General features: G+C 41.3%; 1 non-coding gene across 1 annotated transcript; it reads left to right on the top strand.

The window, feature by feature from the left end:
- Positions 1-12,311: 12,311 nt before the first annotated feature.
- LOC130952123 (small nucleolar RNA R71) lies at positions 12,312-12,415 on the top strand. The gene has a single exon (XR_009074304.1). It is a non-coding gene; the product is annotated as a small nucleolar RNA R71 (small nucleolar RNA).
- The last annotated feature ends 3,331 nt before the right edge of the window (positions 12,416-15,746 follow it).

Here is a 15,746-nt window from a genome sequence, read left to right as displayed (position 1 = left end):
ATTCTGCTAGATCTCAAACAGAAATGGAAACTAAATTGCAGCAGTGATTCAGCAGAAGAACCAAAATGAAAATTGGATCTCAGGACTCCAGAGACTAGATAGCAAAGTCTAGATCTCAATTTGCCTTCCCAGATCCAAGTTCACAAGGCAATTAAAGAGAAATTCAAGATTGAAGCAGTAAAGGAGATTGGATTCAACTCAATTATGCCGAAGGGAAATTAAAGAGATCTTGAATGGAGATTGAGACAGAAATTCCTCAATTCTTCACACCCAAGACTCAAACAAGAAAAGTAAAAATGCTCAAGCAAGAACGAGGAAGAAGAGAGATCAATTCTCCTTCCCAATTCTCTAGAATCTCAGTTCCAAGCTCTCAAAATCAAGTCTGAAGATGTGAAAAATTCAAAAATCCAAAAGAAGGTCCTAATTACATCAAACTATCTCCTATTTATACACTTTCTATTCTTGGATTTTGGAATTTGGATGGGCTTTTGATTTGGTGAAGAAATGAATTAAATTGGATTTTTAATCCAATTTTCAGCCCATGAGAAAGTGGCTTCCAGGAGGCTGCCCTGCCCTTGTGGAGGGCAGAGCAGGAAATGGTGCATGCGGCCTCATTGCGTGCGCTTGGTGCGTGTGATGCGTCAGGATGCTGCCCTGCCCTTGTGGAGGGCAGGGCAGTGTTGCTATGGTGCGCGCCTTGTTGCCCGTGCGTGCGTGCTGCTGGCCGAGTGCTCATGTCCTGGCCGTGCCAAGATGCTGCGCCATGCACAAAGAAATGCTGCCCTGCCCTTGTGGAGGGCAGGGCAATGTTGCCAATGGTGAAGTCCCAAGTTCAAAACTCGGTGGAGGCACACGCTGCTCCTTTTCCCTTGGTTTTCTTGGCACCAAAGTAACGCCTAGTTCCTTGCTTCATCATGGTGCCGTGTTCGATTCTTGGAGATTGAAAGCAAGCCAATTTTTGCTTGTTTTCCTTGTGTTTGAGCGCTACTCCTTTCCTCCTTGTTCTTGGGTTCGAAACCCATAGGAAGCACTAGGAAGCAATTTCCTTTGAATTATTCTTGGATGAAGCCCGATATTGCTCTTGAGGAGGGCAGGGCAGAGTTTTTGCTTCCTTTGGTCCTTGGCATCAAATTGTGCCCCGCCCTTATTGTGGGCAGGGCAGTGATGCTTTTCAAGGCTTGGTTCATTATGCTGCTCTCCTGAAGGGTAGTGTGCTCTTGTGGAGGGCAGTGTTTGCTTCCTCCTTCTATGTTGCACCACACTTCTCATCTCTTGGCCACACTTCTTAAGCCACATTTTTCTTCGTTTCTTCCTTTCTTCACCTACAAGAAACCAAAACAACCAATCAAAGTATCTCTAAACTCAAAAGGTTTATAATTCATTAAAAATCAATAAATTTTAGCTCAAACCTCATGATTTAGAATCAATTTAATGGTGGTTGTTTGATTTAAAGAAGTCATGCATTTTCATTCCAAATTACTTACTTAGGATGCAAGAAAGTGCATAAAGACTAATGAAACAAGTGAAATTAGCTTGAAAAATGGGTATATGATGACTTGTCATCAGTAGTCCAGAAGGAACTGATGAAATTGTGGAATGCTAGGATTATATATCCAATTTCTGATAGCTCATGGGTCAGCCCGGTTCAAGTGGTGCCAAAGAAAGGTGGGATAACTGTCATTCTTAATGAGTGGAATAAGCTCATTCCCACAAGAACAGTGACAGGGTAGAGGATGTGTATTAATTATAGAAGGCTGAATGATGCCACAAGAAAAGACCACTTTCCTCTCCCCTTCATTGACCAAATGCTTGAAAAGTTGTCCGGCCATGCTTATTACTGCTTCCTGGACGGATATTCTAGTTACAATCAAATAGTGGTTGACCCCATGGATCAAGAGAAAACTTCATTCACTTGTCCCTTTGGAGTCTTTGCATATAGAAGAATGCCATTCGGGTTGTGTAATGCTCCAGCTACCTTTCAGAGATGCATGTTATCAATCTTCTCAGATATGGTAGAAAAATTTATTGAAGTCTTTATAGACAATTTCTTTGTTTTTGGTAATACTTTCAATGCTTGCTTGGATCATCTTACCCTAGTTTTAAAAAGGTGCCAAAAACAAATTTGGTTTTAAACTGGGAGAAATGCAATTTTATGGTACCCGAAGGAATTGTTCTTGGTCACAAAGTTTCAAAAAGGGGTATAGAGGTTGACAAGGCAAAAGTGGAAATCATAGAGAGACTTCCTTTACCAACTAATGTGAGAGTTGTTAGAAGTTTCCTAGGGCATGCTAGATTCTATAGAAGATTCATCAAAGATTTTTCCAAAATAGCTAAACCACTAAGCAATTTGCTAGTGGTTGATAATCCTTTTATTTTTTATGAAAGCTGTAAGCATGCCTTTGAAACTTTAAAAACAAAACTCACAACAGCACCAATCATCACACCCCCAGATTGGGAATTACCTTTTGAACTCATGTGTGATGCAAGTGACCTGGCAATTGGTGCTGTGTTGGGACAAAAGAAGGGCAATCTGCACCACGTCATTTACTATGCAAGCAAGGTATTGAATGAAGCACAAAAAATTACACCACAACAGAGAAGGAATTATTGGCTGTTGTTTATGCATTTGATAAGTTTAGACAATACTTGATTGGATCTAAAATTTTAGTCTATACTGATCATGCTGCCCTTAAGTATTTGATGTCAAAACAGGATGCCAAACTGTTCTGAGGGTTACCCGAAACTAAAGGTTGATCTCGGATGAGATCTTCTGTACTGGTTGGAGCTGTTGTGTCCGACCTGTTTAGAGCTGGTGGCCGGAGCTGTCGTGTCCGACCTGTTGGATCTGGCGGCCGGAGCTGTCGTGTCCGACCTGTTGGGCTTGGCGGTGCTGTTGATCCTTCGTCCCCGGAGGGTGAGGGTACCTGCAAGGGAGTCCGATGCTTAAGTTAGCAAGGGTATTAAGGAGGTATTGAGTAGAATCAGAGTATGAGTTATACCTGGGTGCTCTAGTGTATTTATAATGGTGAGGAGTGACCTCTCTGGAGATAAGATAGTTATCTTATCTTATCTTATCTTATCTTTGAGTGAAGTCATCTTATCTTTAGGGGAACCGCCTTTATCTTTCTGGGCTTTGGCTGCCTTTAGATTGGGCTGTGTTCCTTCATTTTGGGCCTCCTTTGGGCTCCTTTGGCGATTTGGCCGAGCTCTTTGAGAAGAGGTCGGATAGTCTGACCTGAAGAGGTCGGTCAGCTTGTCGCTAAACATCCCGAGTCGGACAGCTTGACCCAGGGTATGAACAGTGCCCCTGCTTGAGTTCGATCTTTCCATGAGATCGTGCTTTTCAGAGCTTCGATCTCTTTGGAAGTAGTGCTCAAGCATTTGTCTTGCTTGTTTCTTCATTGCTTTGCAATCTTGCAGATTTTCTAGAGGTTTGGTACTTCACAGTCCAGCCTCTTTTGAGTGGTAGCGTGGGTTTTCTACCCTTGCCTTCTGGATCATGCCTTGCTTTAAGTTTGTGTTGACAACCCTCTGCATTGGCGAAGTTGTCCTTGCGGCTTGATATCCAGACTTTTAGTGATTTGTCCAATGACTTTTTAGTGTTCTTTATATAGAACCGTTTTTTAGTCTTGGACGATGTTCGTAGCCCTGTTTGAGATTGTGCATTCTTTGAGTGGAGTTGTATCCTTTTTGGCTAAGCGCATTTGAGCCTTAAGTTGTTTCCCAACCTTTTGGCTTGTTCTTTTTTGAAGTTGTACTTGCGCCTCTTCTTTAGCTGACGTCGACCTGTATGACTTTGCCCCTGCTTGAGTTCGAACCTTTTCATGAGACCGTGCTTTCAGAGTTTCGATCTCTTCGGGGAAGTCATGCTCAAGCATCCTGACTTTGGTCGATCTTTGAGTAGTTTCTCCTTGTGCGAGTCTGGTATTGCCCTTTTTACTTTGTTGAGGGGACTTTTCAGCCTTCTTCCGACTAGTTTGTCTTCACTGTTCGGGCTTTTTAGTCATAATCCAACAACTTTTTAGGTAGTGTTCCGATGGGGAACCTTTTTATAGTTTGTTTGGATGACTTTTTAGCTCTGTCTTTGAGGCTGTGCTTTTCGCTTTTTAAGTAGTGTCTTTTTTCAAGACTTCGTACCTTTTAGCAAAACATTCCTGGCCTTCCTCTGGCCGTTTGCGAGATGTCTTTGTCCATTTTTGTGGATCTTTGTAGAGTGTCGGTACTTTGTTGTCCGTCCTCTTTTGATCACTTCTGATTTTGTCCACTTTCTGCTTGGTCGAGGTGGTCCTTGGGGCTAATTTGTCCGACGACCTTTTAGTGTTATCGTAGAAAACTTTTTAGTCATTCTGAACAATTTGGATAGCCTTGTCATGGAGCCGTGGCTTTTTGGGCGGAGCTATGTCCGTTTTAGCGCACATTTTTTGTTGGTCCGACTTCTTCTTGTCGGTCCAAGCTATAGCTTTCATTGGTCCGACTTCTTCTTATTGGTCCAAGCTGTAGCTTTCGTTAGTCCGACTTCTTCTTGTCAGTCCAAGCTGTTGCTTTTGTTGGTCCGACTTCTTCTTGTCGGTCCAGCTGAAGCTTTCGTTTGGTCCGACTTCTTCTTGTCGGTCTCTTCTGAGTTATGTCTGTAATCCTCTTTCTTAGACCTTGTTCAAGTCTCTTTCAGGGATTACTTTTGTAACTTTTGTCGCTTGGGCCGACTTTGTCATGTCGGGTCCTCCTAAGTTATTTCTGTAATCCTCTTTCTTGGACCTTGTTCAAGTCTCTTTCAGGGATTACTTTTATAACTTTTGTCGTTTGGGCCGACTTTGTCATGTTGGGCTCTTCTAAGTTATAGCTGTAATCCTCTGTCTTGGACCTTGTTCATGTCTCTTTCAGGGATTACTTTTATAACTTGTTTTGTAGGAGACCGACTTCGTTAGGTCGATCTCTTCTAAGTTATTTTTGTAATCCTCTTTCTTGGACCTTTGTTAGGTCTCTTTCAAGGATTACTTTTATAACTTGTCTTGTAGGAGACCGACTTCGTTAGGTCGATCTCTTCTAAGTTATAGCAATTCCTCTTTAATAGGGTTGGCCAGACCTCTTTCCAGGGATTTGTTGATAACTTGGGTTGACTTGGTCCGACTTTTTAGTGTCGGCCAGTCTTTTTAGGTTATTATATAACAATCCATAAGACCTCGTCAGGTTCTTTTTGGGATCACTTTCGATAACTTTTTGCATTATTCTATGTTCATCTTTGCCGATTCGTAGATGGTGGTTTCTGTCCTGGTTTGATCGTTCTTTAGGTGAATCACGTTTTCACCTTTGTCGGACGATCATTCCTATCGAGATCGTACAGTGAATCTGTTCTTCACTTTCTGTCGATCTGTTGCTTTATAATCGGACGATGAATGCTTCAGATTAATGCGTCTTGGGAGTTTGTAGAGCAGTGAATTTTGGTTTTCACTTTGTCGACCTTTGTCAAAATCAAACGATGAATTTGGTTTTCATCGTGGTCGGGCGGTGAAGTTGGTTTTCACCTTGCCGACTTATCACTTTGTAATCGGACGATGAATTTGGTTTTTATCTTGCTGACTTTGTTGTGATCGGGCGGTGAATCTGGTGTTCACCTTGCCGACCTGCCGTAGTCGGGCGTCTTGGTAGGAAACTTTTTAGGGAATCTGCAATTTTTTAATAAAATGAAGATAAGAGTGTGTACATGTTAGTACTTACCTTTCTAGGTCAGGCAATCTTTTTGGATCTCGGCCTGGCGCCCTTTGCAGGCATGCCATGACCTTGGTAGCTCTTGCCCCTCGAGGTTGGACACTTTGTAGTAACCTTTCCCCAGTTCTTTTGAACAACTTTGTATGATCCTTTCTAGTTGGCTGCTAACTTCTCTTCTCCTGACTGACCTATTCTGATGTCATTTCAGATTAGGATGAGATCGTCGTTGCTAGGTTACCTTCCGATTGTATCTTGAGGCCATTTGACATTTTAACACCTCTTCCTTGGTCCGAGCTCTTTCTCAGATTTCTGAAAGTAGGTCAAGTTCTTCCTTTTGAACTTGGGAGTTGGCCTCTTCACTGTTGTGGATCAGTCTGGGCGATCCTTCTTCGACCTCCACTGGGATCATTGCCTCCATTCTGTAAGCTAATCGGAAAGGTGATTCCTTTGTGGTGGAGTGTGGAGTTGTCCGATATGCTCATAGGACTTGTTGGAGATCTTCTGGTGGGGCTATATTTTTGATGTAAAGCTTTGACTTTGTAGTTGGGTTTTTGCTCTGAAGAAATTTGGTTCATTCTACAAAAAGCTTGCGTCTTTGATCGTTTGTTATGACTTTTCTTTTGTCATTCGCCTTTGAGAAGAATGCGGGCTTTTAGGGTTTTGTTGCTGTTCCTGTTTCTTTTCATCGTTGCCTGACTCCTTTTGTATAAAAGTTCTAGCTTTTGTTTTGACCTTTTGTCTGAGAGGTGTTCAGACTGTTTAGGTATAGATTGTCGGCTTCTCTTCTCTGTGTTCTTGCCCTGTTGTTGCCTCTAAAGGGTGCCCCTGGACTTTCGTGTGAGTCTTGGAGTTTCTCTTTTACTGTTGTATCTAACATCTGATGTTTTGCTGTTATTGTCTGAGTTGTTTCCTTATTTGTCTGAGTTGTTTGGTAATAACCCCATGGTTGACCTATGTCTTCTTGAAAAAATATTGCTGAGATGTCTACTAAGATCCCGGACGGCATGTCTAATTGACTGGATTCTATAGTTTTAATGCGTGTTACTGTGGCTGACCCTGAGTACTGTGTGCGACTTAGGAGGTTCCGTAGAATTTGTAGGGATAGGGATGAGGAGAAGAATTATGAGCTGGTGTCGCCAGACTCTGAGGAGAGGGTTTGTTTTCCTTCCTGGTTGTGATCTTGTAATATAGCCTGGATGAGGCTTCTATTATTGCCCCCTGGTTTGGTGTTGGCTGATTTTGAAAGTGCATCAGCTCGGGCATTCTGCTCCCGAGGTTTGTGTCGGACTTCATATTCCCCGAATTGTTCGAGCTGTTGGTATTGGCTGATTTTGAAAGTGCATCAGCTCGGGCATTCTGCTCCCGAGGTGTGTGTCGGACTTCATATTCCCCGAAATGTCCGAGCTGTTTTCTATTTTTGTCCAGGGTCCCCCGAATTGTCCGAGCTGTTTTCTCTAGTTTTGTCTAGGGTCCCCCGAATTACCCGAGGTATTTTTTCATGGTGGGATCCTCAGCTTGGTTGCTCCTTTCTATTTGTGAGGTGACTACCTGTGAATCACTAGACATGGTAAGCTCCTACCTTCTTAGCTAGCCTTAAACCAGCGAGTAGTGCCTCATATTCAGCTTGGTCATTTAGCTTGATTTGGCTTCCCTGATCGCTTTATATAATTACGACTACACCACTCTTGGTTTTGTTTGAAGAGTCGTCCATGTAGAGTTTCCATTTTGTAGGATTTCCCGGGGTGTCAATGTACTCTGTAATAAAATCGGCCAGTGGTACACAAAATTGTGATCACTACTTTTCAAAACATAAACAATCCCTAGTAATGGCTCCAAAGACTTGGTGCTCAATACCATGGCATAAACACAACTTCGCACAACTAACCAGCAAGTGCACTGGGTCGTCCAAGTAATAAACCTTACGCGAGTAAGGGTCGATCCCACGGAGATTGGTGGTATGAAGCAAGCTATGGTCACCTTGTAAATCTCAGTCAGGCAGACTCAAATGGATATGGTGATGAACGAAAATAATATAAAAGATAAAGATAGAGATACTTATGTATATCATTGGTGTAAGAGCTTCAGACAAGCGTATGAAGATGCCTTCCCTTCCGTCTCTCTGCTTTCCTACTGCCTTCATCCAATCCTTCTTACTCCTTTCCATGGCAAGCTCGTGTAGGGTTTCACCGTTGTCAGTGGCTACCTCCCATCCTCGCAGTGAAAGCTAATGCTCATACACTCTGTCACAGTGCGGCCAATCACCGGTTGGTTCCCGCTCCTACCGGAATAGAATCCCTCTTTTGCGTCTGTCACTAACGCCCAGCAGGTTAGGAGTTTGAAGCACGTCACAGTCATTCAATCATTGAATCCTACTCAGAATACCACAGACAAGGTTTAGACCTTCCGGATTCTCTTGAATGCCGCCATTAGGTCCTGCCTATACCACGAAGATTCCGATTAAAGAATCCAAGAGATATTCCCATTTAGGTGCCAGTTCCGGCGTTTAACGCTGGAATTTCTGTAGGTGACATTGAATGCCGGTTCGGGCCATCAAATCTTGGGCAAAGTATGGACTATTATATATTGCTGGAAAGCCCAGGATGTCTACTTTCCAACGCCGTTGAGAGCGCGCCAATTGGGCTTCTGTAGCTCCAGAAAATCCACTTCGAGTGCAGGAAGGTCAGAATCCAACAGCATCTGCAGTCTTTTTCAGTCTCTGGATCAGATTTTTGCTCAGGTCCCTCAATTTCAGCCAGAAAATACCTGAAATCACAGAAAAACACACAAACTCATAGTAAAGTCCAGAAAAGTGAATTTTAACTAAAAACTAATAAAAATATACTAAAAACTCAGCTAAAACTACTAAAATCATACTAAAAACAATGCCAAAAAGCGTACAAATTATCCGCTCATCACAACACCAAACTTAAATTGTTGCTTGTCCTCAAGCAACTGAAAATCAAATAAGATAAAAAGAAGAGAATATACTATAGACTCCAAATTATCAATGAAACTTAGCTCCAAATTAGATGAGCGGGACTAGTAGCTTTTTGCCTCCGAACAGTTTTGGCATCTCACTCTATCCTTTGAAATTCAGAATGATTGGCTTCTTTAGGAACTCAGAATCCAGATAGTGTTATTGATTCTCTTAGTTAAGTATGTTGATTCTTGAACACAGCTACTTTATGAGTCTTGGCCGTGGCCCAAAGCACTCTGTCTTCCAGTATTACCACCGGATACATACATGCCACAGACACATAATTGGGTGAACCTTTTCAGATTGTGACTCAGCTTTGCTAGAGTCCCCAATTAGAGGTGTCCAGGGTTCTTAAGCACACTCTTTTTGCCTTGGATCACAACTTTACTTCTTTCTTTTTCTTTCTTTTTCTCTTTCTTTCTTTTTTTCGTTTTTCTCCTTCTTTCTCTTTTTTTTTGTATTCACTGCTTTTTCTTGCTTCAAGAATCATTTTTATGATTTTTCAGATCCTCAGTAACATGTCTCCTTTTTCATCATTCTTTCAAGAGCCAACAATTTTAACATTCATGAACAACAAATTCAAAAGACATATGCACTGTTCAAGCATACATTCAGAAAACAAAAAGTATTGTCACCACATCAAACTAATTAAGCTAGTTTTAAAGATGAATTTGAAATCCTGTACTTCTTGTTCTTTTGTGATAAAAACAGTTTTCATTTAAGAAAGGTGATGGATTCATATTGATAGCTTTAAGGCATAGACACTAAGACACTAATGATCATAAGACACAAACATAGATAAACATAAAGCATAATTTTCGAAAAACAGTAAAGCAAAGAACAAGGAGATTAAAGAACGGGTCCACCTTAGTGATGGCGGCTTGTTCTTCCTCTTGAAGATCCTATGGAGTGCTTGAGCTTCTCAATGTCTCTTCCTTGTCTTTGTTGCTCCTTCCTCATGATTCTTTGATCTTCTCTAATTTCATGGAGGAGGATGGAATGTTCTTGGTGCTCCACCCTTAATTGTCTCATGTTGGAACTCAATTCTCCTAGGGAGGTGTTGATTTGCTCCCAATAGTCTTGTGGAGGAAAGTGCATCCCTTGAGGTATCTCAGGGATCTCTTGATGAGAGGGGTCTCTTGTTTGCTCCATCCTTCTCTTAGTGATGGGCTTGAGGTCATGCCTTCTCAGTTGAACCGGCTTTGGATGCCATAAATGGTTATGGAAAAACAAAAAGCAATGCTTTTACCACACCAAACTTAAAAGGTTTGCTCGTCCTCGAGCAAAAGAAGAAAGAGGAGAGTAGAAGAAGAAGAAATGAGGAAGAAGGGAGTGGCTTTGTGTTTCGGCCATAGAGGGGGAGAAGTGGTGTTTTATGAAGGATGGATGTGAGTGGTGAAGAGAAAGAGATGTTGAGGTGATTGGTGAATGGGTGAAGAAGAGAGAGAGTGGTGGTGGGGTTGGTGGGGATCCTGTGGGGTCCACAGATCCTGTGGTGTCAAGGAAAAGTCATCCCTGCACCAAATGGCATCAAAAATCACGTTTTGACCCATTTCTAGCGTTAAACGCCGGGCTGATGCCCATTCCTGGCGTTTAACGCCAGGTTTTAGCCCTTTTCTGGCGTTTAACGCCAGTCTGGTGCCCCTTTCTGGCGTTAAACGCCCAGAATGGTGCCAGACTGGGCGTTAAACGCCCAACTGCTAGGTTTACTGGCGTTTGAACGCCAGCAACATCTTCCTCCAGGGTGTGCTGTTTTTCTTCCTGTTTTTCATTCTGTTTTTGCTTTTTCAATGGATTTTGTGACTTCTTATGATCATCAACCTACAAAAAACATAAAATAACAAAAGGAAATAGTTAATTATAAAACATTGGGTTGCCTCCCAACAAGCGCTTCTTTAATGTCAGTAGCTTGACAGATGGCTTTCATAGAGCCTCACAAATGATCAGAGCAATGTGGGAACCTCCCAACACCAAACTTAGAGTTTGAGTGTGGGGGTTCAACACCAAACTTAGAGATTGGTTGTGGCCTCCCAACACCAAACTTAGAGTTTGACTGTGGGGGGGCTCTGTTTGTCTCTGATTTGAGAGAAGCTCTTCATGCTTCTTCTCCATGGTGACAGAGGGATATCCTTGAGCCTTAAACACAAAGGATTCTTCATTCACTTGAATGATCAGTTCACCTCCATCAACATCAATCACAGCCTTTGCTGTGGCTAGGAAGGGTCTGCCAAGGATGATGGATTCATCCATGCACTTCCCAGTCTCTAGGACTATGAAATCAGTAGGGATGTAGTGGTCTTCAATCTTTACCAAAACATTCTCTACAAGTCCACAAGCTTGTTTTCTTGAGTTGTCTGCCATCTCTAGTGAGATTCTTGCAGCTTGTACCTCAAAGATCCCTAGCTTCTCCATTACAGAGAGAGGCATGAGGTTTACACTTGACCCTAAGTCACACAGAGCCTTCTTGAAGGTCATGGTGCCTATGGTACAAGGTATGGAAAACTTCCCAGGATCTTGTCTCTTTTGAGGTAGTTTCTGCCTAGACAAGTCATCCAGTTCTTTGGTGAGCAAAAGAGGTTCATCCTCCCAAGTCTCATTTCCAAACAACTTGTCATTTAACTTCATGATTGCTCCAAGGTATTTAGCAACTTGCTCTTCAGTGACATACTCATCCTCTTCAGAGGAAGAATACTCATCAGAGCTCATGAAAGGCAGAAGTAAGTCCAATGGAATCTCTATGGTCTCATTTTGAGCCTCAGATTCCCATGGTTCCTCATTAGGGAACTCATTGGAGGCTAGTGCACGCCCATTGAGGTCTTCCTCAGTGGCGTTCACTTCCTCCTCTTCCTCTCCATATTCGGCCATATTGAGAGCCTTGCACTCTCCTTTTGGATTTTCTTCTGTATTGCTTGGAAGAGTACTTGGAGGGAGTTCAGTAATTTTCTTACTCAGCTGTCCCACTTGTGCTTCCAAATTCCTAATGGAAGACCTTGTTTCAGTCATGAAACTTTGAGTGGTTTTGATTAGATCAGAGACCATGGTTGCTAAGTCAGAGGGGTTCTGCTTAGAATTCTCTGTCTGTTGCTGAGAAGATGATGGAAAAGGCTTGCCATTGCTAAACCTGTTTCTTCCACCATTGTTGTTATTGAAACCTTGTTGAGGTCTCTCTTGATTCTTCCATGAGAAATTTGGGTGCTTTCTCCATGAAGAATTATAGGTGTTTCCATAGGGTTCTCCTAGGTAATTCACCTCTTTCATTGAAGGGTTCTCAGGATCATAAGCTTCTTCCTTAGATGAAGCATCCTTAGTGCTGCTTGGTGCATTTTGCATTCTAGACAGACTTTGAGAAATCAAATTGACTTGTTGAGTCAATATTTTATTCTGAGCCAAAATGGCGTTCAGAGTATCAATCTCAAGAACTCCTTTCTTCTGACTTGTCCCATTGTTCACAGGATTTCTCTCAGAAGTGTACATGAATTGGTTATTTGCAACCATTTCAATGAGCTCTTGAGCTTCTGTAGGCGTCTTCTTCAGATGAAGAGATCCTCCAGCAGAGCTATCCAAGGACATCTTAGATAGTTCAGAGAGACCATCATAGAAAATACCTATGATGCTCCATTCAGAAAGAATGTCAGAAGGACATTTTCTGATTAATTGTTTGTATCTTTCCCAAGCTTCATAGAGGGATTCTCCATCCTTCTGTCTGAAGGTTTGGACTTCCACTCTAAGCTTACTCAATCTTTGAGGTGGAAAGAACTTTGCCAAGAAGGCATTGACTAGCTCTTCCCAAGAGTCCAGGCTTTCTTTAGGTTGTGAGTCCAACCATATCCTAGCTCTGTCTCTTACAGCAAAAGGGAATAGCATCAGTCTATAGACCTCAGGGTCTACCCCATTAGTCTTGGCTGTGTCACAGATTTGCAAGAATTCAGCTAAGAACTGATGAGGATCTTCCAATGGAAGTCCATGGAACTTGCAATTCTGTTGCATTAGAGAAACTAATTGAGGCTTAAGCTCAAAGTTGTTTGCTCCAATGGCAGGGATAGAGATGCTTCTCCCATAGAAGTTGGGAGTAGGTGCAGTAAAGTCACCCAGCACCTTCCTTGCATTGTTGGCATTGTTATTATTTTCGTCTGTCATGGGTTCTTCTTCTTTGAAGAATTCGGTCAGGTCCTCAACAGAGAGTTGTGCCTCAGCTTCTCTTAGCTTTCGCTTCAAGGTTCTCTCAGGTTCAGGGTCAGCTTCAACAAGAATGCCTTTGTCTTTGTTCCTGCTCATATGAGAGAGAAGAGAACAAGAAAATATGGAATCCTCTATGTCACAGTATAGAGATTCCTTGAGGTGTCAGAGGAAAAGAAAAGTAGAAGACAGAAGTAGAAAATTCGAACTTATCAAAGAAGATGGAGTTCGAATTTTGCATTAAGGAATAGTGTTAGTCCAAAAATAGAAGGATGTGAGAAGGAGGGAAGTAATTTTCGAAAATTAAGTAAAAGATTTTGAAAACATTTTGAAAAACACTAATTGATTCTCAAAAACTAAGAATAGAAAAAGAATCAAGTGATTTTTGAAAAAGATTTGAAATTAGAAATAAAAAAGATATGATTGAAAACTTATTTTGAAAAAAGATGTGATTGAAAAATTATGGTTTTTAAAAAGATATGATTGAAAAGATATGATTTGAAAACAATTTTAAAAGATATGATTTGAAAACAATTTTAAAAAGATTTGATTTTAAAAATTAATGACTTGCCTAACAAGAAAAGATATGATTCAAACATAAAACCTTCCTCAACAGAAAAGGCAAAAAATGTTCAATCAAATCATTAATTGTTAGTAAGTATCTTTGAAAAAGGAAAGAAATTAATTTTGAAAACATTTGATTGAAAAGATATGATTTGAAATAGATTTGATTTTGAAAAACTTTGAAAACTTGAAAAAAAATTGATTTGAAAAACAAAATCTTCCCCCTAGCACCATCCTGGCGTTAAACGCCCAGAATGGTATCCATTCTGGCGTTTAACGCCCAGAATGCACCCTTTTTGGGCGTTAAACGCCCAACCAGGTACCCTGGCTGGCGTTTAAACGCCAGTCTGCCTTCTTCACTGGGCATTTTTGAATGCCCAGCTTTTTCTGTATAATTCCTCTGCAGTATGTTCTGAATCTTCAATTCTCTGTATTATTGACTTGAAAAGACACAATTTGAAAATATTTTTGGAATTTTTTTAATAATCAAAATGCAACAAGAATCAAATAACAATGCATGCAAGACACCAAACTTAACTGTTTGTATACTACTAACACTACATGAGACACATAAACACTCAAGTCAAAAAGAATTCAAAGAACAGAGTAAGAAATCATCAAGAATTACTTGAAGATCCTTAAGACACATGAATGAATGCATGCAATTGACACCAAACTTAAGATGAGACACTAGACTCAAGCAAGAAATATTTTTGGTTTTTATGATTTTCTAATTTTTTTTTTTGGTTTTTTTTTCGAGAATTAAGAAAAGAAAATAAAGGTATCAAAATTCTTAATGAGAATTCCAGGAATCATGCAATGTTAGTCTAAAGCTTTAGTCTAAAGGAATTAGACATAGCTAGCTAAGCTTCAGCAGGACATTGCATTCAAGAGCTAAATTGATGAGAATCAATCAGCTTGGGTGATGATAAGAACATCACCTTGAAACACTAGAATTCATTCTTAAGAACTCTGAAGAAAAAAAATACCTAATCTAAGCAACAAGATGAACCGTCAGTTGTCCATACACAAGAACAATCCCCGGCAACGGCGCCAAAAACTTGGTGCTGTTGCCGGATCAAAACTTGGCACTGTTATTGCAGGGAACAAATGCGAAACTGTAGTTAGGACATTTAATTCCCCGGAAACGGCGCCAAAAACTTGGTACACGAAATTGTGATCACTACTTTTCAAAACATAAACAATCCCTAGTAATGGCTCCAAAGACTTGGTGCTCAATACCATGGCATAAACACAACTTCGCACAACTAACCAGCAAGTGCACTGGGTCGTCCAAGTAATAAACCTTACGCGAGTAAGGGTCGATCCCACGGAGATTGGTGGTATGAAGCAAGCTATGGTCACCTTGTAAATCTCAGTCAGGCAGACTCAAATGGATATGGTGATGAACGAAAATAATATAAAAGATAAAGATAGAGATACTTATGTATATCATTGGTGTAAGAGCTTCAGACAAGCGTATGAAGATGCCTTCCCTTCCGTCTCTCTGCTTTCCTACTGCCTTCATCCAATCCTTCTTACTCCTTTCCATGGCAAGCTCGTGTAGGGTTTCACCGTTGTCAGTGGCTACCTCCCATCCTCGCAGTGAAAGCTAATGCTCATACACTCTGTCACAGTGCGGCCAATCACCGGTTGGTTCCCGCTCCTACCGGAATAGAATCCCTCTTTTGCATCTGTCACTAACGCCCAGCAGGTTAGGAGTTTGAAGCACGTCACAGTCATTCAATCATTGAATCCTACTCAGAATACCACAGACAAGGTTTAGACCTTCCGGATTCTCTTGAATGCCGCCATCAGGTCCTGCCTATACCACGAAGATTCCGATTAAAGAATCCAAGAGATATTCACTAGAGCCTTGGTTGCTTGTAGAACAAAAGTGGTTGTCAGTCACCTTGTTCATGAGTGAGAATGATGATGAGTGTCACGGATCATCACATTCATCAAGTTGAAGAACAAGTGATATCTTAGAACAAGAACAAGCGGAATTGAATGGAAGAACAATAGTAATTGCATTAATACTCGAGGTACAGCAGAGCTCCACACCTTAATCTATGGTGTGTAGAAACTCCACCGTTGAAAATACATAAGAACAAGGTCTAGGCATGGCCGTGAGGCCAGCCCCCAAATGATCTAAGAACTAGATGTCCGAAGATGAAAAATACAATAGTAAAAGGTCCTATATATAGAGAACTAGTAGCCTAGGGTGTACAAAGATGAGTAAATGACATAAAAATCCACTTCCGGGCCCACTTGGTGTGTGCTTGGGCTGAGCAATGAAGCATTTTCGTGTAGAGACTCTTCT

This window comes from Arachis stenosperma, chromosome 9 (genome assembly GCF_014773155.1).
Source record: "Arachis stenosperma cultivar V10309 chromosome 9, arast.V10309.gnm1.PFL2, whole genome shotgun sequence".
In the NCBI taxonomy this organism is placed as follows: Eukaryota; Viridiplantae; Streptophyta; class Magnoliopsida; order Fabales; family Fabaceae; genus Arachis; species Arachis stenosperma.
This window is presented reverse-complemented; position numbering and strand designations above follow the sequence as displayed.